Below are 27,885 nucleotides of genomic sequence, written 5' to 3' on the forward strand. Positions count from 1 at the left end.
TCTGTGAGCGGACCTTGGTGCAAAACAACTTAATTGTGCACTCAAGGCCATCTGTGAGAAGCACAAATTGTAGGCATGACATTATGTGAACTCCCTACCAAAGGGCTTGTTCAAGCCAAGGAGATACATTGGTAATGTTAACACAAACAAATATTGAGCAGTGGCTTGTGTTTGTGTCACATGCTCTGAGCACTGAAAGAGTGTGTTCTGGCCTTTGCCTCAGGACTAGGATGGAACAATCTGGGCTTTGAAAGAAGACATGGCTCCTTTCTTTAAAGGGAAATGCTAAGAAGTCAAAACTCCCCTGCGCTTATATTTAGAGGAATTTGAACGCCTCCTTACATGTTGTAAATGATGCAAACCTCTCACAATTGATATAAAGCCAATAACCATACTGAATTATGATTTATGCAATGCAATCATTATTTATTCATCATTAGAAGTGAGATAACAATCTACAAAATTATAATTTTTCTCCTACCTACAGTACATGTAATACTATTTATAAACATTACACTGTGGATCTAATTGCATATATGACAAATAAACAAAATACAGGTATAACCTTTTCTTTATCCTTAGGCATGAAATTAACAATTTGATAGAGATGTACACTCCCGATCAAAAGTTTGGGGTCACTTAGAAATGTCCTTGTTTTTTCCCTTGTCCATTAAAATAACATCAAATTGATCAGAAATACAGTGTAGACATTGTTAATGTTGTAAATGACTATTGTAGCTGGAAAAGGCTGCTTTTTAATGGAATATCTACATAGACGTACAGAGGCCCATTATCAGCAACCATCACTCCTGTGTTCCAATGGCACGTTGTGTTAGCTAATCTAAGTTTATCATTTTAAAAGGCTAATTGATCATTAGAAAACCCTTTTGCAATTATGTTAGCACAGCTGAAAACTGTTGTTCTGATTAGAGAAGCAATTAAACTGGCCTTATTTAGACTAGTTGAGCATCTGGAGCATCAGCATTTGTGGGTTTGATTACAGGCTGAAAATGGCCAGAAACAAAGAACTTTCTTCTGAAACTCGTCAGTTTATTCTTGTTCTGAGAAATTAAGCCTATTCCATGTGAGAAATTGCCAAGAAACTGAAGATCTTGTACAACGCTGTGTACTACTTCCTTCACAGAACAGCGCAAACTGGCCCTAACCAGAATAGAAAGAGGAGTGGGAGGCCCCGGTGCACAACTGAGCAATAGGACAAGTACATTAGAGTGTCTAGTTTGAGAAACAGACGCCTCACAAGTCCTCAACTGGCAGCTTCATTAAATAGTACCCGCAAAACACCAGTCTCAACGTCAACAGTGAAGAGGTGACTCCGGGATGCTGGCCTTCTAGGCAGAGTTACTCTGTCCAGTGTCTGTGTTCTTTTACCAATCTTAATATTTAGTTTTTATTGGCCAGTCTGAGATATGGCTTTTTCTTTGCAACTCTGTGGTCTACGTTAGTTCATGTTTCAACTTTATTTGTCCCAGAGGGCAATTGGTTTTGCAGCAAGGGGCACATACGACGTAAAAACATAAAAAACACATATGAATCACAAAGATACTGAATGTAAAGGTAGTACATACAATGCTAGTGCATTAGTCATGGGTTGGCAGCCATAAATATATCAATAGTAATGTTCAACAGCAATAGTACAAAGTAAGGCCTACATAGAAGGTAAGTACATTTTCAAAAACATCAAGTCAACATCATCATCATCAAAAATATGGTGACCTAAAACTAAACATCAAAAATTATGATTACATTATCATCATCATCATCATCATCATCATCACCATCATCATCAGCCCATGTAATGGAATCCAAGACAATAAAGCTAGTTAGGACATTAATCCAAGGGTACTGTGAAATGTATAGAGCGGAAAGAGTTGGGTTAGTTTAATCTGATATATATTTTAGTTTAATCTGATATATATTTTAGTTTAATCTGATATGTATTTTAGTTTAATCTGATATATATATTTTAGTTTAATCTGATATGTAGTTTAGTTTAATCTGATATGTATTTTAGTTTAATTGGATATGAATTTTTGTTTCATCTGATATGTATTTTCTACACCCCTATAAGCACAACGATAGGAGATCAGTGCAAGAGCAATAAGGATTTTTAGGGGCATTATGATGGTGAAACTGAAACACAAGTGCCCCCAAAAGCCCCTTATTCTCCCTGCGGCGTTACATTTGAACTTCACTGGGCACCACCGCCTGCCATTATTTTGACTATTTATTCTGTCCCTACATAATCACAGTATCATACAAACAAACATAAAGTTGGGCTAATTGGTTTTAAGATGAGAGGGTGAGTCCCAGAAGCGGGACTTTGCGGGCCAGTTGGATTCTGATCAAACTCATCTCGCTCACAAGATCCCGTGACTGAGACCACACTAAGGCCACCTGACATTCTCATACACATTACAATTACTTATAGATACGATATTACATCATCCTCAGCTTTTGTCCTCAACTCATTTTCAAAGAGTGCAATTTGTGTGTAGGCTATTGCATAACTGACATTGGGTTATGGTCTAGGTAGGGGATTTGTCTGGCTATAAAACAGATTACACACTTCCACTCACTGTTATTGAGAATGTGTCAGTGTCAGCCTGCTATAATAATTAGTTAATTTAGCTACATCCTACATGACCTACAATAAGGCTGATTTCACAAGAACGGCTTTACAGTAGCCTGCGTATTTTCTACAAATTATGTGATTACTGATTATGCAATCCTCATGATTTGAATCACTGTGCAATCGTTGAACATGTCCTTTCATAAACTACACACTTGATTAGGATCAAGCTGACATTTCCTGTACAATAACTGGATTACAACATGCACATTAATATCATATTGCTGCAATATACCCCTCTGTTTAGAATGTAAAACAACATGTTTTAATATACAGCTCTTGTGTGCATTTAGTGAATTCACTGGGCGTTAGTTGAGTCCCAGACAGTGTCTGGTGGTCCATAGAGAGTTCAGGTACTCTCAGACACAATCTGTCTGCTACTCTGAGAGACCACCCCCTGAAAAGAACAGCACATTTAATACGACAACTAATCATGCAAACCTAATATCAACACAATAGCATTATCTTAACATTCACAGACAAGTTTAGCGTTCATTGTGCTATTCAAAATGATCAATAACAAAGTCCTATAATTATTAGATAATCGGAGTGACAGTAATACAAATTACCCTCACACCTGCTGGCCCTCCCAGCCCTGGTAGACAGACGACATGACAGCCGCTCCGACCTCTCAAGCCAAACATCTTCCGTGTGTCATGGATATAACATCGCTTTAAACTTACCATGATGATATCAGACCAGTCAGCAGGATAGGAAGGAACGACTGTCTGATTTTATCGGTTGTTGTTTCTTTAAGTATCCGTGCTCCTAGTGGTGAGCTCAGCAGTGTCTGGCGGACTTGACTCAATGCATTTAAATAAAATCTCGATTACCAGCGCCTCAAACATTGCTTCATGGTCTCGCCACGAGGTAAGAGAGGCCGTGAAGGGGGTAATGCAGTCTCAAAAACAGACAACAGCAATATGGCATTTATCCAAATATATTTGTTTTTGTTGTTAATTATAGGCTGTTGGAATTCAGAAAAACATTCTAGGGGAGTCGTATCAGAGTCAGAGATGGCGTTGTCCTGCGTTGTTTTCTGCAGCTATTGGGGGGGAAAGTTTGGCATATGCTAGGCCTACTGTAAATGGAATTATGAGTTTTATTTTCCTAAAAGTATTATACAAATATTGAAACTGGGAAATGCATTCCTCGAAATCTATGGAGCTTCACACTGTTTTGTGCGTTTATGGTGCCCAGAACAGGGCTCCGCGCGCGCCAAAAAGATTCTCACAATAAGGCTAATGATGAAAGGGTTTGAAAATGCAGATGAAATGGGATGTAACAAAAACAAAACATTGCGTTGTTTTAATGTACAATTCTTACAAAAGTCCCCATGTCTCTTTTAAAATATGAATATATTGCGCAATTTAGCACTAATTTAGGCAGTTGCTGCCTATATGTCACATTTCACTCTAGCTACAATGTTATGTACACATTGTAAAGAAAAGATTGTATGGACGCATTAAAAACATGAGTGTTTGCTGCCCCCTATTGATGGTAAAGTAGTCCCACACAATGTTTCAAAAGTCATGTATGCAGTCGAAGTGAAAATCAAATAAAAATTGGACTGTTGTTGTGGCTAATTACGCTTTCCATTATAAACTCTATTTCGAGTATGGTAATGGTACATTGATTTTTTATTTAGCAGAAATGCTATTGATAATCTCCTAAAAGGCACGGACGGGGTTCGAACCCGCGATCTTCGGTTTACGAGACCGACGCCTTACCACTTGGCCACCGCGCCTGCGCTGGTTAGCGCATGAAAGAGTGTTCCATATCTCATGTAGACGTACATGTTACACAGTGAACTCGTGGCGGACCTGTGCAGTTAAATTCCACTGAAAATGTTTAATTTAGAATCATTTTTTTCATGGCTTATGCCGTGTTCATGTATTTTTTTGTATGTTCTACACTCAAACTATTAAAATTGGAAATAGGTAATGTTTTGTTTAAGACAGAAGTAACACAATTTCACTTGAAAGGGAGTAGCTTGTAGGGCCCCTACCAATGCATGTCAAATATAATGTATTTTAGCATAGGCCTATTTAAATTAACTGTCACTTTGGAAGTTACATTTGGTGTGAGTAAAAAAAAAGAATGAGGAAAATATTTTTATTTACATGAACCACAAGGGGAGGCTATTACACTGCAATGTCTTTCAATACTTCACAAGGCTTGCGAGTACACACACACAAACACACACACACACACACACACACACACACACACACACACACACACACACACACACACACACACACACACACACACACACACACACACACATAATTTATGCAATAAACAGTTCAATTAAAATTATTATTCAAACAGCTTTTTACATTTAAATTACCCTTCAAAAATGTGATATTCAATCAGGTTTTCATTGTTGCAGACATGGGACACATTTGTCACAACATTTTAAGAATGACCCAGCTAGTAATGTAACATTTATGTAATTGCGATTGGCCAAACATTTATATATTTTTTAGGTGCAGTGAAATATGTTGTTTTACAAGGTCAGCCATAGTATTACGGCGCCCTTGAATGCCTTGTTCAAGGGCACATTGACAGATGTTTCACCTCGTCGGCTAAGGTATTCAAACCAGCGACTTTCTGGGTTACTGGCCCAACGCTAACACGTCTGTAATTTTCATCCATCCAAGCAGTGCTAAAAATACTTATTGAGGCCTAAACAGGAATGCAGAAACGACAAGGCGTCTAAGCAGAAATGCAATATAATCTGTAAAAATATATAATCTGTAAAAAAACAAAAATGTTTTGTTTAACGGCAGTGTGTGTTCTGTGCTGTTGCCGATGTGTTCTTAGAGGCACAGATGGTTTGGTCAGTTGAGTTACACCAGTTGTTTTACTGGGTCCTTTAATCTTCTCTGTTGGTGGGTTCTTTGACAGTGGGAGTGGGCTTCAGTCCTACAGCCTGGAGGGAGGAATAAACAAACACCTTTGGGAGAGAGGAGAGAGAGAGAGAGAGAGAAAGAAAGAAAGAAAGAGAGCGAAGAGAGAGAGAGAGAGAGAGAGAAAGGAGAGACTGCTAGTGATGGGGGAGGGGAGAGAGGAGAAGGAGAGTCATGAGACAGGAAATGTAAGCGTGAGATGTATCCTTATTTTCAGACTGTTAATTGCAGAACACTGGGAACAGACGGACCAATATTCAAATTAGATTGCCTGTCCTAGGGGGGAAATGTTACATTGTTACTGAGGGTATATCGTTATAGAAATACAAATCTGTATTTTAGAATACTGCAGATATATGTATGTGTTATTTCTGAGTCTGGGAAAATGCACCCCAGAAAAGGAAAGGAGTTGAACTGCTCTACGGTATTGATATGGCAGGTCAGTACATTTGTATTGCCTCTACATTTAGTGATATAATATGCATGAGGCTGGTGGAGCTCTCACTATCTTCTTCTTCCCCGAAACCTCAGAGAGAAATGCTTGCCTTAGGGCTTTCATTTGATCAGATATCCTAGGGGTTGTTTCAAAGGCTTTCCAAAATGAATAAGACTCATTACCATTGGGAATGAGTCAGTGTTGAAAACCAACAGATGTTGTGGATGAAACCTTGACCTGCTTATCCCTAATCATCAGTACCTAGAGACGAACAAAAGCTTGCTCTGTTTTATGTTAAACTATTCTTGAGGTTTGCTGGTGCTAACAATGTCTTTATTACACTAGTGTTACCTTTTATGCTTAGTAAGTATAGGAAGCAACTATACTGAGCCATATTTTAAACAAAAATGAAATCTAAACGCACACAATGAAAAAGATGAGTTGTGTTTAGTTTGTCTTTGCTTGCTACATCACTGCACAGGCATGGCCAATATCAATAGAACTTCCACCACAGCTAATGAAGTCCCAAATAGTTGTAATTGTTTCGGAAGAAACATGAGCAGAGTGATTTGAGAAGGACAATGGAAATGCAATATGTCATGATGCAATGTTCAGGACACAAATGGTTTGAATGAGCTCTGCTCCTGCCATAGTGTCTATGACATACAGAATGTGTCAGTCAAGATTAGTTGTGGAGGGTGTCTATTGTTTGTTTCCGTGCTCATTGTTTTGTTTCTGACTGAATTGTAGGTTGAGATTAAAAATGACTGCAGCTGCTGGCTACTTTGTCCCCTGCTGATCATTGGTGGAATTTCATTGTGCGTGGTTTATCTCAGGGTTCCATGTTCTGTAGTCTGGGGATGCTGATAGGTGCAGGGCTGCCCAGTTAGTAAAATGAGGTAAAAACAACACCAATAGTAGGAGATTATTTGTTGGTTCACAGGAATTGTGAAAGCCATAAATATAGGGTATACAGTGGTGAAGCGTGGAAAGTTATGGAATTTGTGGATTACAATAATCATCAACCACAACCCAAAGCATTTCTGAGGCCTAAATGAGGATCCTTGAGCTAAAAAATACTATTGTTAAAACAAATAAAATTGGTAACAAATCTGTAGATCACTAACCAAATTCGGTATAAGAAAGTCACTTGTATAATGAGGATGGATCTTATTGTATTCAGTAGTGACTACCCACAGACATCAATACATTTGAGTCATTCTTATCCAGAGTGACTGCATACATTTTTGTACTGGTCCCCTATGGGAATCAAACCCACAACCCTGGCGTTACAAGCTCCATGCTTTACCAACTGAGCCACACAGGACCCTCAGTCAACATCTATTCCACGTTGGTTCAACGTAATTTCATTGAAATGACACGGAAACAACGTTGATTCAACCAGTGTGTGCCCAGTGGCTAGAATCAACCAACACAGCAACACACAAGTTAGGTTATTCTTACTTTTCTGCTCTGCCAGGCCCGTATTATAAATGCCAAGCACATACACCTAAATGCCAAGCACATACGCCTATAACATCCAGAATATATCACACTCTCCAGTAGCCAGAGCTCAAGGTTCTGTCCAGAGCACAGCTGGTACAGAAAATGAGGCTCTGGCCTTGGACATTCTGATCCACACAGGAGGACATTCATCCTTCTAGCAGTCATTACCAGCCATATCCATTGTCCATTGCACTTCTGTTGATAGGATTTTGTTCAGTGACTTTAACTGGGCTTTACTGCCCATTATGGATGAAGAACAAAGGCCGCAGAACATCTAGGCTTTATAGTAAAGAACAGGTATTTGAGGCATGGAGAATGTAGGGGAACATTTGAAATGAGACTGAAACAATGGTGCCTGCTCCCGTGTTTGAATCTTTATGACAAGAAATTGTATCCCTGAAACTAAAATAGTATGGAGTTTGTAATTTTTTATTTTATTTTATTTAACCTTTATTTAACCAGGAAGGGCTCATTGAGATTTAAAATCTCTTTTTCAAGAGCGTCCTGGCCAAGATAGGCAGCACCAAGTCATTACAAAAAATTACAGACAGACAACAAAAAAAAACTACAAGTAATCTAGTAAAAACCATTGAGTTCACAAGAGTATAACAATATCAAAAACAGCAAATTAAAAACATTGACAGGTCAGGGAATCAGCCTCAAAATCCTTCATCAGTGATTTAAAAACACCAATCGGGACAAGTTCTTCCAGTTTAAAAGTATTTTGTAAGGTGTTCCAAGACGATGGTGCAGAGTACATAAAAGACCTTTTACCAAATTCAGTTCGGACATTTGGAACAGTTAGCAGGATAAAGTCTAGCGAACGAAGAGAGTACCCACCACATTTCTGAACAATAAAAATGCCCAAATAAAAAGGTAGTAAACCCAAAATGGCTTTGTAAATAAAAGTATACCAGTGACTGAGCCTACGAGTGACTAGAGAAGGCCAGCCAACCCTGGTATACAAAGTGCAGTGGTGCGTAAGGGTTTTGCAGTTTAAAATAAATCTCAAAGTGCCATGGTAAAGAGTGTCAATTGATCTCAAACACTGAGCGGAAGCATTCATATATAAAATATCCCCATAGTCTAGTAAAGGCATAAATGTAGCTGATACTAGCCTCCTTCTGGCTTCAAAAGAAAAACAGGCCTTATTCCTAAAATAAAATCCCAATTTCAGCTTCAATTTTTTTGTAAGTTGTTGAATATGCAATTTAAAAGAGAGGCCGTCATCAATTAGAATTCCAAGATATTTATATGAGGTTACAACCTCAATCTCCTTGCCCTGACAGGTAGTAATAGGTGAAAGGTTCAGAGGTCTATTTCTTGCATTAGAAAACACCATTAGTTTAGTTTTGTCAGTATTGAGGATAAGCTTCAATTGACACAAGGTATGTTGAACAGTATAAAAAGCAGTTTGCAAGTTCTGGAAAGCTTTTGTAAGAGATGAGGCACAACAGTAAATAACAGTATCATCAGCATAAAAATGAAGTTGTGCATTTAAAACTTTTGTAATGTCATACAGCATTGATTTTGTGCACAGAACAGCTCCGTAAATCCGTAAACAGAATCGTAAATCAATTCAGTTGTAAACCCTGAGAGCTATTTCTTAGCCTGAAATTACATCATTATGAGGCATTTTTATTCATGTGATGAAACACCAAGAAACTCACTTTCTGCCTCTGAGAATAAGACAATATTTAATGTGGCTATCTTTTTAATAATGCATTGCTCCTTGTTATAGACACAGTGGCCAAACTGCTCTTTGATAAGCAGGGCTTGTTTTTCCGTTCATGAGGGGAAATATGGGAGTGAGTGTGTCCATGAAAACACAGTCGGCTTCAAATGAGAAATCCACCACGATGGAATATTACCTGATACACACACAGAGTACAATATAAAACACTTGTGTGGCCAGAAGTCGTAGCACTCGTAGTTTATTTTGTCCAAACTGAGGTCTGAGTGTTTGTCTCTGTGGTCATACAATTCAGATGTCTTCATTTGTGTACATGGCGGGGTAATGTTTGCTTTGTATTTTTTGTGGTAGTGGATCTGTTTGACGAGTCTCTCTGATGTAGTGAGGACGTCATAGTCAGAGAATGTGCAGAGAATGCTGGGAGGTGGCAATACGAACAAAATCAAACACGATATAGAGAGGACAATATGTTCCTAACACACCCATGCACACACAGACTATTTTGTAAAATGTGCATCTACAGTACTATAATAGTCACTTCCACCAAATGAAAGATTTGTAGACTGTACTTTAGCTCTAGATTTCTTTTCTTCTCTAATCCATCTGTTCAGGTAAAAATACAAAAAATGTCAGGCAAAACTTTAGATCAAATTTCCTCTCCGTGAATATTTCCTCTCTGTAGGTCTGCGTTCCGCTGGGGGAGTGTTAGAGAGAATCTGCAGGATAAGAAACAAATAAGACAAAATAAATCCTTGTGTCCATGACAACTTACAACTCATCTTCGATGAAGAGCGAGGTAAATCAAATCTTACTCCCCAAGCCAGGACTTGACTGCTCCAACATCTCACCCCTCCCGAACATGAATCCCGGCTCTCCTTGATACCACTGGCCAGCTGTTTGTCCTGTGGTGCTCTCTTCTTTTTAAGAGTTACATGTCTTTGAGTTTTGTAGCTTCTCTTGTTTCTATTACAGATGCTGGCCAATGTGCCCAAAGGAGCGAAAAGAGAACCACTGAAATCAAGCGAAAATCTGAAAGTAAAATTTGTTTTAGTGTGGCGCAATCAAGGCAAATGCAAGTGGCAGCCATGGATGTTCGTTGGGGTAGTGTGAATGGAAAATCGGTCATTGTGGGAAGGGTTTGTAGAATCTGACCCTGGCTGCTACAAGACAAGCAAGTGTGAAATTCATATGAAAGGTAAGCAGCTGATAACGCTATACAACAAAGGCAATAATCATCTCTCCCCCTTTTTCCCAATGTTCTTTTCACTACTCTCATCTGCTTATACCTCTTCTCAGTGGCTGTTGTGTGTTTTGTGGCATTTCGCAATCTTCCCTATCCATTAAACACATGCTAGCTTTGATCTAAAAATAACCAAACTTCAGGTTTTATAACAAAGCACAGCTATTTCCACCACTCTCCATGGCTAGAGAGTTTATTTTTTAACCAGACTGGATAAAACCAGACTGGATTGCGGAAGGGGACTCTGTTCAGCTTTGTTTGTTCAAAGCCACTTTCATTTTTGTAATTGTCACCCCTAAGTCTCATCACAAACTGTGATCATATCTGCTAATAGTAAGTGGGCTATTTCTAATGTTTACCCAGCAATTAGGTGCAAATCACTCATGCCTGCGGGGTCTGTTGCTATAGTTACAATAGGATTCTGCAGACTATCATCTGGTCCTCGCATCCTCCAATGGGGTTGCAGTGAAGAAGCTGCAACATGAAGTAAAGATGCACATCTTTCAGCAATCCACTAGTAAGAAGCAGAAACAGGTTCATGAGTATAAGAAAGTAGTCTAGAGTGGCAAGCAGGCGACTGCGCCCAGTCATGGCGGACCAGAGAAATCAGAACCGACGACACACTCAGCAGGAGAGCCAGGTAAGAGCTTCGACCATTTTGAGACTTAACTGGTTATTGTACGAAAAAAGTACTTTACGGAACAACAAAAAACTGTGACAGTTAACAAGATTATTCTTAAAATCGAGTCTTCGACCATAAAAGAGTCATGTGAGTGGGGTGTCAGAATGGATGAAGAGCATTGTCGGGATGAAAGCAAAAAAAAATGTAGTCAAAGGCCTCTCAGAATTGTTTTGGTTTCAAATGGCGCGATCATAGAACTCCAGCTGAGCCCTTGTTTACTTACGATATGTTTTTTTGCTCTCGATTTTCGTACATCGGAAGAACGGAAGAACAACAAAGTCGGATTGGTTGGATCAAGCGTTTGTGTCTCTAATACCTTAGTTATCCGTAAAATATGTGACTGAGACTGTACGGGTGACAACAAATTGGCCTAGATCAATCAAAGTCCTCTAAATCTCATTACTCGGAACATCTGACAGAAAGATGTATTCAACAGACCCTATTGAGGAGCTTTGAATTCGGCCTTCCACACATCAAAGGCCTCGGTGCTGAGATTAATTTTTGTTTGGAATCGCTATTTTTTGGAGAAAAACTAGAAATGTGGTCAGTGAATGTGCGGCGAGGTAAAGGAGAGCGGCCAATGCTGCTGGTTTTGAGCTGCCCCCCTACCAGGCGGCACATGAGCCTGTCGATATGGCGGTTTGATGTCAGTCAGAAAAGAAGAACCCCCACAACAATCGCAGAGGGGGCCGGGACGGAGAGACAAGAACAGAGTAAGAGAGGGGAGAAAGGAAAGAACCATCGACAGATGAACTCAGTTGTGATTAAAGATGGCGGCTCTGCATACCGCAGACTGCGTAGCGCGGGACGTGATCCATAGCAAGACAATCGGAGCAGTCTGCATTTCAGCAGAACAAAAACAAGCATCGCGTAACAAGGTAAATTCAAATGGAGATGGTAGTTATGCTGTCTGCACAGCTTTGAACCTTTGAGAGCGATGGCTGCTTTTGCATTGTTTATCGCTCCATTTCTTTGTCATTTCGAAACAGTTTCCGTTTTTTCTTTCCCAGATGATCTTGCTACTGTCACGGGCCTCCTTGTTTGCCAAGGCAGAGCACATCAATTGTTTTGACTGCTTGAAGTGCATCCCAAGCCCAAAATACTGGGCATAATGACAAGCTTTCATGCCTAATTTCATGTGCATTTGTGTCCAACCCAACAGATCTTCTATGATCAGAGGACTTTCGCCATTGGGTGCATGGCCACCGCTGCATGTCACTTCAGGGTTCCATTCCATAACAAACATAAAGCAGCCTGAATATGTAGTTATATTATATGCATGTTTCGAAGAGTAGAAACTATAAGTAGTAATATAAACTCAAGACGGCAAACCGTTTAATCCTCTGTGCCTAATCCACTCTTGGGTTTGTTAGTCACGATATATTCAGCAATGACAAAGAACATCAGCAGGACTCCAGAATACATTTTCTGACAGTCTTTCACGTATTGCTCTTTTAAGACGTTCAAGCACTAAAAAGAACAGCATATCAATACACCAAAGAGACACTCTTTCTTTTAAGTCCCTTCTATTCAAGTAACTTAATTATTCTTGACCAAAGCTTGCACTGTGGTTCAAAGTATCCGCAGCTGAAAAATACCCTCAGCCGCTGAAAACATTTGTCCGTGTTTAATTTCATTGAGTCTTGTTCATAGTTTTTTAATGAGAACCTTGAGACAAATACATATTTTTTTATTGCTTTTGTTCTTATGCAAACTACATTTTTTGTGTGTGACTTGAAAACTACTGGTTTTGAAACATGATACCGCCGTGTGTGTACAAAGAAGTAGAGCATTCATTTTAATGTATAGATGGGCTATTGTCAAGTGAAGAGGCCTCACCAGAGATAAGCCTATTTCAAGCAAGGCCTACAAGGGAGTGAAAATCCACATTGGCAGCTGGAACAAAAGGCAATAGAAAAGAAGACCTGGGGATGTATTAAGTTGTTACGATTATTCTATGAAAGGAAGCTTGCATCATTCAATTAGATGATTGCAGATTTTTTGTTGTTGATTGCAATCATTTTTTTATCCTGTCACGAAGGAGAGGAAACAAAACATTCTGATGAATGTGCTTTTTAATTCTTCGTTGTCCATATTTTAACCTCAAAACCACATTATTTATCTTGGTTTATCCTAATTCAGTCCAACGATAATGCAAACAAATTAATCACATCAAGTAACAAATGTGAAATTAAGGATTTATTCATGTTTATTAAGAAAAATGACGGTGTATGCATTGTATGTATGCTTCGTCCATCCGTCTCTGCATCTTAAAACTGTTCGTAGTGGAGCTAGAATGGTGGCAATTACTATATTTACAGTAGTATTGAGTCGATGCCTATTTTGAAAGATCTCTCTACAGCCAACAGTGGTTCTCCAGGGCAGTGTGAAAGGAAGTCAAAGGAACATCTGCAGGTCTCATTACTGTTCCCTCTCAATCTCAATCGGCCGTTATGGCTGTCATTGCCTGTTTATTGAAAGCTTGAGCCGCGTATTATTCAGTCACGGCCACTGAAATAGTTGGAACAGAACTTGAGCATTTTGAATGGGTACATGAATTAGTGACATACAGCTGAGAGATCAGAATGTCTTTTGTCTTCGTTCCTGCTGATTAGGATGTAGGAGTGATTGTCCAGCATGTCCTCAAAGGAAGTTAGAAACTCTGAAATAAAAAGCAATGAATCAAGTAAGTAGGCTTAAGTGTAAAGTACATGTGCACAGTATCCTAAACTGGGTCGTAAATGCCATACACAAAATAGGAGTTTATGTGTCTGGACTTTTGGCAAAGTGGTATATAGCATGTTGGGTTGGCAAGCATCATGTAACTACAGATCCCATTCTCAATACTATCCACATTTCTTCAGCAATGAATAATGTGTCACATACTGAAGTCATTTAGAGAAATAACTCTGCAGTCAGTAAATTATCCCAAAAAGGAGTGAAATTGCAAAAGAAAGGCATGCCTGTTGTTGCTTCATTCCATTTCATGAGTTGATATTCTGTGATGTGACCTTTAACATTGTCACTTTCGAACTTGCACATTGGTCATTTTTTCCCCCTCACCAATGAGACTTTACTGTCTTTAAGCAAACACAGCTCTCAGATGTGCAAATGAGATAAAATGGGCAGGCCCGTGGGAGAGCCCTGAGACTTATTTTGGATTTACAGGAAATGTGTCTGGAAAATGAGAAGCTAAGCAATCTTAAGGAGAGGAGGAGGAGATGAAATTGAAATACCACTTGCTATGCAGAAAGCTCATTTCATGTCATCACGGTCTAAGACAGTGCATGAATTCCCTGCGCGGCCTGGCCCAGGCTCCATTCTTGTGTGATATAACTCACTGGAGGGATCCCTGTAGAAGCATTTTCATCTGCTGTAGGTGAGCAGATGGCTGGGCCACAGACAATGGAGAACATGAAAGACACCTAGAGGCCTGGTTTAGGTTACCTTATCATCTTCGGCAGCTGTGAATTGCAGCACAGGAAATCAAGTCCGCCATAGCCCATAGGTGGCAAATGTTTAAGCTGCTGTTAATTCAGATATGAACATTTTGACTTCTGGTCTATGAGATACAAATAAAGATGGAGTATTCCGTTGCGTTTACCTGTTCGTTCTATTCACTTGTAACACGGTGGATCTCAGTTCAGTGAATATCTGACTATGGGCTCAACTCAATCAAGCTCACATTGCAGTAGCATAAACATGCTTTTCCACACTAGGTAGTCCCCCCCCCCCCCACAGGTAAATGTTTAACATTTTCAAAACAAGACTTGTAGTCTTTGGTGGAGAAAAAAAAAAACACAATTCTATGTCAGGTCTGATTGAATCCCAAGTTTTACTTGGATTTTACCACTAATGCTAAAAGGCCTCATGTTAAATTATAACTCAATTCATAACACGTACTATGTTGACGGTAAAGCAGTAGGATGAGTAATTGTCCATGAATATTCTCTTGCAATAAAGCAGTATGGTATTTTGCATGCACAGCACAGCAACTTTGTAAACCTTGCACTTTCCACACCGCATGCATTCAATATGTTGATACCTTACCAACAGATAATACATATTACTTGGACCGTTACAATGAATTGAAGGAATCATCCATGGGTATAATATAAACATTGCATTATTGTACCCAAGGGTTTGTCTCCTGATAATTCAGAGAGGAAGACAAACTAAAGCATAGCTGAAACCAAGGATGTGTTCCTCTGTATTGCATCACTTTGTATTGTTTCACGTGTACAGAAGAATCATCAACATTTGAGACATAGTTTAACAAAGGCATTCAAAAGGAAATCCTTCTTATGTACAGTATATGTCCCTGTTTTAGGAGCTAACTACCACCATGATGTAATGATGTCAGGTTAATGTGTAACGTAGAGGGTATGATAGGGTTGGGATTACCACCCTGAACATTGTATCTGATGTCCTGACCACCTTACTCATGCTATTCTCTAGCTCTGCAACATGCAATGATAGGATTTGTTGACCATTTAACTGTTTGTTGATCGCAAAGTGATTATATTACAAGCACCAAAAGGCTCCATTTTTCCAATTATACTTATGAGAATAATGTGTAATATTGTTATGTGAAGTTTTGTGAATACTTATAAAGGAAGCAACCTCATTAGTTACAAGTGGAGACAGTTGGATGGCATGGTGTCAATAAGAAAGTGAGAGCAAGTGCTTGGTTAATGAATGTGTTTTATTTTGTTAGATAATAATACGCTGCAGTGGATGACATCATTGTACACTATGGGATCTATTTTAACAAACTAACCTCTAACATAAATCTAAGTGCACTCAAGTTGTGGGTGTGTCAGAAATATTTTAGCTATTTTGACAGTGGGAATTATGGGCGCAAGTAGTAGGTGTTACGAGGGCTTGACCACTCACTGGCCAATGAAAAACTGCTCCTAAGCTTTTTGTGGTTGCTTTAAATTGTGTATTTACGGTGTTTGGTGTTCTGTTGTCATAAACTCCGGCGGGAGAAAATGGATGTTCATCCTATCTGTGAAAGATAGGGCTACTAGTTTATTAAATAGCATAGAGTATAAATAACATAGGGTAGTAACACTATAATAGTCCTAGTTATGACAAATGTTTATGTATCCAAATATTCATATGCCTTTTAAAAAGGGTAATGTCCTTCAACATGGGAATGTTGCATTCTAATTTCAGTAGCCTTGAGCCCAAATTGCATTGCATATCCGAACAATAGACATTGCCTACCAAATGTTATAATAAGATTAGCCTACCTTCGCAGTGATATGGCCTGTATGTTGACTTTGCCATGTGAAGAATTTTACAGGTAAACAAACAAACAAACAAACACACAGTCAAATATTAGTCTACCTATAGGCAGAGGGGTGGGTTGCCTCCCACAATGTATCCACCTAGGGTTGGGGTTACCAGACTATGCAAATATGAATAGAATAGCGGATTCAGCACCACGGACAACAATCAGAATTCAACTAAATGATAAACGAGAAACAAGCAGACTTTTTAACTACTTGATGTTTCTAAATAGGCTTCCTACAAATAACTACTTGATGTTTCTAAATAGGCTTCCTACACATAACAACTTGATGTTTCTAAATAGGCTTCCTACACATAACAACTTGATGTTTCTAAATAGGCTTCCTACACATAACAACTTGATGTTTCTAAATAGGCTTCCTACACATAACAACTTGATGTTTCTAAATAGGCTTCCTACACATAACAACTTGATGTTTCTAAATAGGCTTACTGACATCTTTCATTCAATGGGCATCGCACGTGTCTAAAGTTTTTTTAAGGGAGCTGGACATAAATATTATCAAAAAACTGCTCCCAAAAGTGTTATTTTAATATAACATTGGTGATATGCTATTCTATTGATAAGGATACCGGGTGCCTCCGCAGGCTAATTCCATGCCACAGACAACTGCCCTACTGCTAAGATCAGCTTTTGGTCTGTCTTTAATACCCCAACAGAGCTGCCTGAAATTGGCACTTTAGTGCACGTTTTTAAGGACACACCTCAAATATTTCCACCCCTCCCAGCTCAGCGTAAGCGAGCTGATATAAGACAGGTAAATTACCGACCCTGGCGCAATGGTTTGAAAAGAGCAGGGTGCCTGCTTTAAGAGGTTGAAATTGCACAATATTGTGCATTTGAGAATTGTGCTGGGTTAACGGCAGCCGAAAATAGAGCCCTACACCTTTACGAGGCTGTCATCGTGACATGTGCTGTGTCACGTACCATTCTGTTCCTTAGCTGGGTTTATGATCAGGGATGCCCTTGAAAGCTAGTTAATACCACTTGAGACAGATAGACTGTGACATGGTGTCATGATTTTAAAGGTCAAGGAGAGACCGTTAAACTCCCTAAGTATATGGTAATGGTGGTACGTAAAAATCTCTTGCCACCCCAAACTTGATGTGTACCCCATCTTTATATTTGTTACTGCACTGTGCTTTCACTTGCATATCAACTGTATATTCCAACCAAACCTTGTAAGGCAGGTAACAAGATTTGCCATACCTGCAAAGCAAATGTGATTTCGTATAACACAACGGTTTGTTGGACCTTCACTGTACCTTTGCTGCTGAGGAATTGGCATTGGTCAGAAAAGTTAGACTGATGCCGGTTACACTTGTGATTACACACTCAGTGGAGTTTTCCTTATTCAGACTTGTTCTGAGGGCAGCTCTGCCTTGAGGGCAGGACAGAAGACAGCCCTTACTGTCAATAACACACCCACCCCTCACTAGCTTGTCAGCTGCCTTATAGAGGGGGCAGGTACTAGCAGCCTGCACCTGTCATGTCATTTGTCAATCAGTCCCAAGGCCAATCAACAGGTAGCTGATTGGCATCTACAGCTGCCAGTCGCAATCCCTACACATCATAGTAGAGGAAAACTGCCGAACACAGCTGTCAAATGATTCTAATAGTTTGCTCTATGGGGGGGAACATGATGTCCATACGTTATGTGCAGACATCGATATAATGTAAAATGAACGTGCCACAAGCCAAACAAAATTCATGTAAGGGTTAACGATTATTTGAAGGCAGCTTCAATGGCTTTACGTAATACTTTATGCAAGACTGACCAGAATTGCAAAGGTAGTTCCTTAATCTGTGTAAATCGTTTCTCTTGCTGGTCAGCTGGTGTTGAGCTGAATTGGTATTCCCTGGACTCCCGGAGCCCTGGGGTTTGTTCGCCGTGGGGGGCCCAGCGATCAAATCCAGGGCCCAGGAAGGCCAGAGAGAGGGCTGTGTGTGCAGCTGCTGATGGCATCTGATGGGAGATCTGCTCTGCCGTTTCCACTCAATTGGGGAACACTGCTACAGACCTTGTGCTATTATTCACCAGGTTATGGTAATGTTGAAATAGCCCCTTATCTGGATGACAGTGCTACATAGCTGAGAAATATTGAAATAAACACAGTCTTGAGTTAAAAGGGGGTACAGCAGTACGTCTCGTTCAGGGTTCTGTTTCTGGCAGGTTTTAGATATTATTTTGAGATGCTGGTTTATTCTCTCAATAATGGCATAAATTCATTTGATGTTTATGCATTTCTTCAATTTCTATTTGAGTGAGGTGTCAAAACTTTGAAAAATAAAAGCACAAGTAAAATTTTCATTAGCATTTCACATCCTCGGAGCATTGTTGTCAAATTGAACATATTTTATATTTGGTGATAATGCAACCAAATGTTTTCTTGTTCCTCTGTTTCAGAACCGAATGGATAAAAAATACATCCTGGTATGGCAAGATTCTCCATGGGCAGGCACCTTCATTTTGCTAGTGTTGAGAGAGATGTTGTCTTTACTGGCACCTGATTTATCCAATGAGATTGCAATGGGAGCCTCAGCAAATGGGTGTCAAATTGGAGGAGAGAAATCCATTAAACAATGGAGTAACATTTTACTAAAGGTAAGGCATGCTGCTTTACATAATTAAGAAATATTTTATTATTTTATTTCAGAACTTGTGGCATTTTTCAATATCGAGCCTATTCATTATGTTATGTCTTCAGTCACATGGGCCTGCAGCCTAAGACTTGAGCTCTTGTTTATAATGAGACACAGATGTCAGGCAGATACCGTATGTCTGTGAACAGTGCTGCATGTCCTCCTCTCTTCATCATCATCATATAGAATAGCCCATGGTTAGGTGTGGTCTTTCAAATGGTTTTCTTCACCGAGAGAATAGAGCATCCTTTTACTAGCACACCACTCTGCTGCTGTTTCTGTATCTCTTCTGAACATATTTCTTGGAAATGTTATACACACCGCACACTGCTTGTTGTGCAGTCATATGTAGACACTCCATGTAGACACTCCAGATAATAAATGCTTATACCATGGCAATGTTTGAATACTTGTTTCTGATTGGCTTGAAGGGCGTTCTAGAGTGTGCATTATTTCCCTATGGCGCACGGTAGAATTTTGAAAACAAAAGTGAATTGAAAACATTAATGGCATTGTTGAATTTGATTTTCGTAATAGAAAGCTAGGACTGATGGTTTGGTTAGCTAAACTAGGAAGACTGTTTGGTTACCATCTAGTAGACTTGCTAGCTACTTCAGTGGATGTTAAATACATTTCTAGCAGCAAATGAACACGTCTAGTGGCAAATGTGTTCAATTACAGCCATGGTATAAAAGGGACAATCAACTTGTTGCTCTATGCGTTCTCTGGAAAATAATGCAACTCCGTGGAAGGTCAGTTCCACTCCGCCAGTGTGTCGTTCATTAGTTTCCATAGAATGCATAGCCTCTTATCCCTTACATAATGAATACATGTACATGTGTCATAGAGGAGGTGTGATTAGTGCAGGGGCACTGCGCTCCAAGTCACTCTGTTGACAGACAATTCCTCTAGTCAGCCATGCTGTGTCATTTGAGACCTCTGGCATGCTGTGTGCCCTTGTGGCTACAACGGTTGAATAATAGTGCACTTGAATGCAACAGCAAGGGCTTCGTCAGGAAATCTTCACAGAGGCAATTCTCTATAGGAGGAGAGAGAAAGTTCTGACTTAAAGAAATGTATGTCACTGTAGTTTACAACTTGTCCTCATTGTTTATGGCTGATTACAGCATGATGGAAATTATATTTGCATGAAAAATCACAACTTTAATGTCTCACAGAAGGGACAAACAAAATATAAATGAAACGTTTCATGTGTGTCTATAGTACCCCTTGGGGTGAGTGTACATTCCCTAAAAGTGGACTTCTAAATATTGGTATGTTGGAGAAATAAAGATAATAAGAAGTGTTATGGATGTTAAATTAAATGGACATCTTTTTTTGGGGAGACTGATGCTGTGGCACAGTGGTCTAAGGTCTAAGTGGCACAGTGGTCTAAGGCACTGCATCGCAGTGCTAGCTGTGTCACTACAGATCCTGGCTTGATCCCAGGCTGTGTCGCAGCCGGCCGCGACTGGGAGACCCATGAGGTGGCGCACAATTGGCCCAGCATTGTCTGGGTTAGGCCGGCCGGGTTGTCCTTGTCCCATCGCACTCTAGCGACTCCTGTGGCGGGCCGGGCCCAATGCACGCTGACACGGTTGCCAGCTGTACGGTGTGGCTGGCTTCCGGGTTAAGCGAGCATTGTGTCAAGAAGCAGTGCGGCTTGGCTGGGTTGTGTTTCAGAGGACGCACCGCTCTCAACCTTCGCCTCTCCCGAGTCCGTACAGGAGTTGCAGCGATGGGACAAGACTGTATCTACCAACTGGATATCACAAAAAAGGGGTAAAAAAATATAACAAAAATAATAATAAAAAACAAACATAACTACAGGCAGCCTGAATAGAATACAAGGCCAGGCACCACCTTTAAAAAAACCTTTAAACATATACAGCTTTCCTCCAGTGTTAGTCATGAAGATGAGATGTTAATGAAGCAATACAGACCCGTTGAATGTTGACACAAATATAAGATGTTTTTGTAATAAACAAATTGTTGATACACTCTTCTCATCTTTCTATCTAAAAAAACAGCACTGCATTCATTGTATGAGTAATCAGAATATATTTTCCCAGAGAACCTTATCTAGAACACATCATTTTCAAGATATCAACAATTACTTCAGGGCAAGTCTGAAGAATACTTCTCAGAACAAGCAGTCATAATGGGGTGAATTCACAAGCTTCTGAAGCTAAGATATGATACATCAATATCCATCACATCCACAACCGTTATGGATGTTAAGGATATCATTGCGCTGAAAAAGGATACTCATAATGAAATGTAAGAAACCAATTATAGACCATATGAAACCTTGTTGAAAGTTGGCTTTACAGAGAAAGTTTCAAGATGATCCAATGTAAGGTGCATTTACATTTACATTTACATTTAAGTCATTTAGCAGACGCTCTTATCCAGAGCGACTTACAAATTGGCATATTTTACAAAAACGTTTCCTGGATGGATGTTACATTGCCTGTTCCAGTCACCCCACTATCTTTATAAGATAGTAGAAAATGAAACAAAACTTTGGCCTGTATTGCTTCATTAACATCTTCAGAACTAACACTGGAGGACAGCTGTGGGTGGAAATACAAGCTCTGTGAGCCCTTTCTGAAAAACCTTTTTTGAGACTTGGCAGCCTACTCTGTAATGGTCCAAATTTCCTACATAAACTGGTCAAATAAAGCTTGAACTCCAACATATAGAATAATTATCAACGTGGTTTCATTTGGAAATGAGTAACTTTATTTGTACATGTTCAGGTTGACCTTCCCACGGAATCACCCTTATCTTATTTGTATTGCACAGTGGTGTACATTGAAGCATACCATGGTGGCATAAAATCTGCACTTCAAAGACAAGACTCAAAAGAATGTAACAAGAATTGACCCTTCAGCCTCCCGGGTGGCGCAGTGGTCTAGAGCACTGCATCGCAGTGCTATGCTGCGCCACCAGAGTCTGGGTTCGCGCCCAAGCTCTGTCGCAGCCGGCCGCGACCGGGAGGTCCGTGGGGCGACGCACAATTGGCTTAGCGTCGTCCGGGTTAGGGAGGGTTTGGCCGGTAGGGATATCCTTGTCTCATCGCGCTCCAGCGACTCCTGTGGCGGGCCGGGCGCAGTGCGCGCTAACCGAGGGGGGCGGGTGCACGGTGTTTCCTCCGACACATTGGTGCGGCTGGCTTCCGGGTTGGAGGCGCGCTGTGTTAAGAAGCAGTGCGGCTTGGTTGGGTTGTGCTTCGGAGGACGCATGACTTTCGACCTTCGTCTCTCCCGAGCCCGTACGGGAGTTGTAGCGATGAGACAAGATAGTAATTACTAGCGATTGGATACCACGAAAATTGGGGAGAAAAGGGGATAAAAAAAAATTAAAAAAAAGAAAAAAAAAGAATTGACCCTTCATACGACTTATTTCTCAGAGAGTCTTTCGTATTTGTCCATCTTACTTTAAAAAACAATAAAAAAATGTATTGACCTGATAAGAAGAGTCAAAGAAAAAAAGGATGAGGTCACTGAATTCTCAGAAGAAGATGGCTCCAGGCCAATCATATAAAGTAGATAATTTACAGTACATGACACACCTGTTTGTTAAATTTTTTTGCCATTGGAGGTGAAAGAGTTTATGAACAAGAAAAGATAACTTGAAAAATACCAGCAAATAGCCCGAGCAAGGTCAACCCACATTTGTATTTTGTAAGTGCACACCAAAATTCAGACCAATGAGAATTTTTTCCCCAAAATAATTATTTTTGGTTGACAAATGTGTCATTAATTGAATAGAAATTACAGTTGAAGTCAGAAATGTACATACACCTTAGCCAAATACATTTCACCTCCGTTTCACAGTTCCTGACATTTAATCCGAGTAAAAATTCCCTGTCTTAGCTCAGTTAGGATCACCACTTTATTTTAAGAATGTGAAATGTCAGAATAATAGTAGAGAGTGATTTATTTCCACTTTTATTTCTTTCATCACATTCCGAGTGGGTCAGAAGTTTACATACACTCAATTAGTATTTGGTAGCATTGCCTTTAAATTGTTTAACTTGGGTCAAACATTTCGGGTAGCCTTCCACAAGCTTCCCACAATAAGTTGGGTGAATTTTGACCCATTCCTCCTGACAGAGCTGGTGTAACTGAGTCAGGTTTGTAGGCCTTCTTGCTCGCACACACTTTTTCAGTTCTGCCCACACATTTTCTATAGGCTTGAGGTCAGGGCTTTGTGATGGCCACTCCAATACCTTGACTTTGTTGTCCTTAAGCCATTTTGAAAGTATGCTTGGGGTCATTGTCCATTTGGAAGACCCATTTGCGACCAAGCTTTAACTTCCTGACTGATGTCTTGAGATGTTGCTTCAATATATCCACATAATTTTCCTTCCTCATGATGCCATCTATTTTGTGAAGTGCACCAGTCCCTCCTGCAGCAAAGCAGCCCCACAACATGATGCTGCCACCCCTGTGCTTCATGGTTGGGATGGTGTTCTTTGGCTTGCAAGCCTCCCTCTTTTTCCTCCAAACATAAGGATGGTCATTATGGCCAAACAGTTCTATTTTTGTTTCATCGGACCAGAGGACATTTCTCCAAAAAGTATGATCTTTGTCCTCATATGCAGTTGCAAACCATAGGCTGGCTTTTTTTATGGCGGTTTTGGAGCAGTGGCTTCTTCCTTGCTGAGCGGCCTTTCAGGTTATGTCGCTATAGGACTCGTTTTATTGTGGATATAGATACTTTTGTACCGGTTTCCTCCAGAATCTTCACAAGGTCCTTTGCTGTTGTTCTGGGATTGATTTGCACTTTTCACACCAAAGAACGTTCATCTCTAGGAGACAGAACGCGTCTCCTTCCTGAGCGGTATGACGGCTTCGTGGTCCCATGGTGTTTATACTTGCGTACTATTGTTTGTACAGATGAATGTGGTACCTTCAGGCATTTGTAAATTGCTCCCAAGGATGAACCAGACTTGTGGAGGTCTACAATTTTTTTTCTGAAGTCTTGGCTGATTTCTTTTGATTTTCACATGATGCCAAGCAAAGAGGCACTGAGTTTGAAGGTAGGCTTGAAATACATCCACAGGTACACCTCCAATTGACTCAAATTATGTCAATTAGGCTATCAGAAGCTTCTAAAGCCATGACATAATTTTCTGGAATTTTCCAAGTTGTTTAAAGGCACAGTCAACTTAGAGTATGTAAACTTCTGACCCACTGGAATTGTGATACAGTGAATTATAAGTGAAATAATCTGTCTGTAAACAATTGTTGGAAAAATTACTTGTGTCATGCACAATGTAGATGTCCTAACCGACTTTCCAGAACTATAGTTTGTTAACAAGAAAATTGTGGAATGGTTGAAAAACGAGTTTTAATGACTCCAACCTAAGTGTATGTAAACTTCTGACTTCAACTGTACATTCCCCTCCACGTGGGCCAGCCCACTACCAATTAGAGTTCTATCCAATGAGCTCTAGCCCCTCGCATTTGAGTGACAGCTAGGGAAAGGCCTGCCCAGCATTATCCAACGAGATTGCAATGCAGGCCCAAAGGTTCAGTGGACACAGGAGAGAGAGAGAGAGCAATTACTTTGTGCACATATGTTGCGTAGTACGCAATTTTCGGGGACCACTTTTGGCTCGTGAGTGATACTTTCAGAACTACTGGCTAAAAAGTATACAAAAGTACACGGATAATCTCTTTAATAAAATGTGTCTTGAAGCACATAGTTATATCTAACCTCAACCAGGTTACAACAACACTGGGTGTAACTAAGTATACCTCAAAATGTTGTTTACTCTGATCATTTTACACAACACCAGGACCTCCAATTCTAGAAGGGCTGCACATATGGCAGATTTGTGTTGGCTCATTCAGTTCAGGTGTAAATCCCCCCCTAAAATATAATGTAGTTGAAAAATATGTACAGTCATTCTCTGTACTTTTTGAATGATCTAATCTAATCAAACCATCAAGACCAGTAATGGCTTTCTGCATTCCAATGGCCTTTGATCTCAGTACAATAAATCCTTGAGATTACAGACCTGATTGTTTGCAGGTGTGTGCAGCTAGTTTGCAGGTCTAGATCAACACACAATGTGTGAATACACAGTCAAAACACATATTGCCCTTGCAAATATACATTCCAGTAAAAATAAATGTTAATTCTTACTCCCTTGTGTATTTCTCAAAGGGGGCAAAAGATTCAAATAGCAAGTTGAAAGGCACCTTCATGAACTTTTGTCTAAGCATTTCTCTCCTTTGGTCAGGTGGAGGAATACAATCACAGGCATACCTTTGATCTTTATCTCTTTACAAGCTGTGAGAAGGGAGCTAGAAGAGTTAAAGAGTACTATCATACCACCCTGCATTTCTCTTTGGTAAACTCCGGCAGAGCTGATAGAATTAAATGATAAGATACAATAATTCATTGGCTGTTGTAATGTAGTGGACATATGTGTGATAATAAACCTCTCTCTGGCTCTCTTCTTGTGTGACCTTCAAGGTAGATAAGCTGCACTCCATGTTCATATTCCCTGTGTGTTGATATTGATGTTTCACGGACATTTTCAAAGTGAACTAACTACAGTACAGTGGCAGCAGGCAAACACAATTACTCCATTCTTCATTATTCTGTGCCAGCCGTATGCATAAAAGAACGGGGGAAAGGACAACCACATTAAATTATTACTTGCCTTTTTGAATCTATATTCTCAAAACAGTTCCTTGGCAACAGTTCTTGTGAAAATATTGTAAATAGCATTCGTAAAGAGACAGGTGGTCTACTGTCTCTTATTGCCACATCATCTGCTTTTACATGCGGCATTGTTCCTCTCCTTACAAATGTTATGTTTATCTCTGTAAGAATATCGCTTATACATTTTTTCCATGATATGAGCGTTTTCATTTGACCCTTTTCTGCCAAAGGATTTCCAAATAACGGTATAGATGTAACGTTATCATTCTAGGGTTTTGATTTGTTTAGATGGTTTGATCAGGTTGTCTTTATTATCATCAATACATGTGATAACAAGATATTGTCGCCTGGGTAGAGAAAGCTACAATATAGAATATTTGAAGAGAATGCACATCATCCCTCTCTCTCCAGTTCAGGCCCCCCCATTTCATTTCTTCAACACCGCGACAGTATGTTTTTTGAACGCTCGTGGCGCTGTACATCTTCTGAACCACCACACAGACAGGAGTGAGAGACAGCCATGGAGAGGTGGAGAACGGACTGTTTTCTTTGTTATTTTTAAACTCTTGCTATTCGCATCTATGACACGATTCACAGTGAGCTGTACAAGCAAAAATTCCCGATGCACTCGAAAACGGCAAGTAGGTTTTCACAGGTGAAGTATAGAGCACTTTTTTTTCAGCTCATGGTTTGGGATTGCGGTAGCCGGAGATGATATGTGCCATCGCTTTGCTGTGTGTGTGTGCGCTAGTCAATTCCGAGATCGAGTGTTCTATCTCTGCTGCGTCTTTTATCGATTCTGGAAAATGGTGTGGTGTTGGTCGTGAACAACTCTGAACATTCATTACCTAAGATACTTACATTTTAGTAGGCAAATAGTGTTGCAAAGTTGTGTACCAGTCGGTCGGCTGCGGAAGGGCCTGGCTGTGTGTACGGAGTTTGTTTCTGCCTCCCCTCCCCCATCCGTTTCTGCTGCTGTGCTGCTCATACTCAGAGGCCAAGACATGAATGCAATGAATGTGGGGCTCACTTCAAAGCATTAGGGATGGTAGGGAATGGGTGTAGTAATACAGTTATAGTAGCGACAGATTACGCTCTTTGGAAATGTACGTGCATATTACGAAACTGAAGACCGCAACACAGTATTTGTGAATGTGCGCATGATAATACTTGCACGATCTACGTGTTCACAGTTGGAATCATATCACAGCCTGTTCTTGAAAATGTGATCTTGCTATTTTGGTAAATGTGCTACTACGTAGGCTACATTGTGGTTTAATAGAATTCCAGCATCAATATTGTTACTTTTTTTTGTTTCAGTATAACGTCAGCTTCCTACATGTTTGTTACGTTGTTGCTGGAAGGCTATGTTGCTAAGTTAATTGATTCCAACTGTGTTGTTTTGGTATTGTACACAGTGAAAGTTGTGAATTCATTGTAGGCTTCGTTTTTCATTATCACCTAAGCTTTCCCCCCTGATTTTTAAATTGAACCGTTTAATTAAAGCAGTAAAGAGGGGAACTTCGATGTAAGGTTTGATATTGACATGATAAATTGCATATAATGTTGATGATTGTACAAATCATTCTGAGTAGTTGGCTGAACTAATACCTAGTGGTCAAAGCAGTTGTCATTAGCTAACGTCCACACCTACTGTGTCAATAAAGATCAAATTCTTATTTACAACGAGACCTCCGGTAGCAGGCGCAGCACGTATAACACACACATAGGTTAAACAATATCATAGATACAACAGTCAAAAGTACACACAATGCCCAGCCAGTAAACCAGTCAGTAAGATATTGAGTAATGTGCAGCATTTAATTAAGAGGTAGTGGGAAAACACATGCAGTTATCAGTTAAAATCTCAGACAGTTTGTTTTTAAATGTACCAGTTGGCCCAAAAGAGCATAGTTTGTGTTTTTTTGAACCATGGTCCAGTCTCTAGCAGCAGGTAATTGAAAAGCATTTTCACCAAAGATACTGAGTGTCTTGGGGATTGCCAGGTTTATGTAATTGCTGGATCTCAGGTTGGTGTTGGTGGTGCGGAGTCTTAGTAGCGAGCTGAGATAAAGGGAGGCCTTGCCGAGGAGGGACTTGTAAATGAATGTGA

The 27,885-nt window shown here is 40.0% G+C and overlaps 1 protein-coding gene, 2 long non-coding RNA genes and 1 other non-coding gene across 11 annotated transcripts in view; 1 reads left to right on the forward strand and 3 right to left on the reverse strand.

The window, feature by feature from the left end:
* Nucleotides 1–4,325: 4,325 nt before the first annotated feature.
* On the reverse strand, nucleotides 4,326–4,397 carry trnat-cgu (transfer RNA threonine (anticodon CGU)). Its single transcript has one exon. It is a non-coding gene; the product is annotated as a tRNA-Thr (tRNA).
* Nucleotides 4,398–7,915: 3,518 nt separating this feature from the next.
* LOC139578186 (uncharacterized) lies at nucleotides 7,916–10,103 on the reverse strand. The gene is made up of 2 exons (XR_011675506.1): nucleotides 10,013–10,103; nucleotides 7,916–9,916 (listed from the first exon to the last, which is right to left on the reverse strand). It is a non-coding gene; the product is annotated as an uncharacterized lncRNA (long non-coding RNA).
* Nucleotides 10,104–10,274: 171 nt separating this feature from the next.
* The window catches only part of LOC139578147 (axin-1-like), a 41,684-nt gene continuing 24,073 nt past the window's right edge, over nucleotides 10,275–27,885 (forward strand). Inside the window, exons 1-2 of one of the 8 annotated variants that reach the window (XM_071405419.1) lie at nucleotides 10,275–10,395; nucleotides 18,850–19,047. The gene's annotated coding sequence lies outside the window, so the exon portion shown is untranslated. Of the gene's footprint in view, nucleotides 10,396–10,968; nucleotides 11,081–11,737; nucleotides 12,001–18,849; nucleotides 19,048–26,228; nucleotides 26,428–27,885 lie in introns of those variants that run through there. The other 7 variants (XM_071405411.1, XM_071405429.1, XM_071405465.1 and 4 more) reach the window with 7 other exon arrangements.
* Nucleotides 13,312–26,902, reverse strand: LOC139578180 (uncharacterized). Its single transcript, XR_011675504.1, has 2 exons — nucleotides 26,634–26,902; nucleotides 13,312–13,784 (listed from the first exon to the last, which is right to left on the reverse strand). It is a non-coding gene; the product is annotated as an uncharacterized lncRNA (long non-coding RNA).

This window comes from Salvelinus alpinus, chromosome 1, assembly GCF_045679555.1.
Source record: "Salvelinus alpinus chromosome 1, SLU_Salpinus.1, whole genome shotgun sequence".
Lineage (NCBI taxonomy): Eukaryota > Metazoa > Chordata > Actinopteri > Salmoniformes > Salmonidae > Salvelinus > Salvelinus alpinus.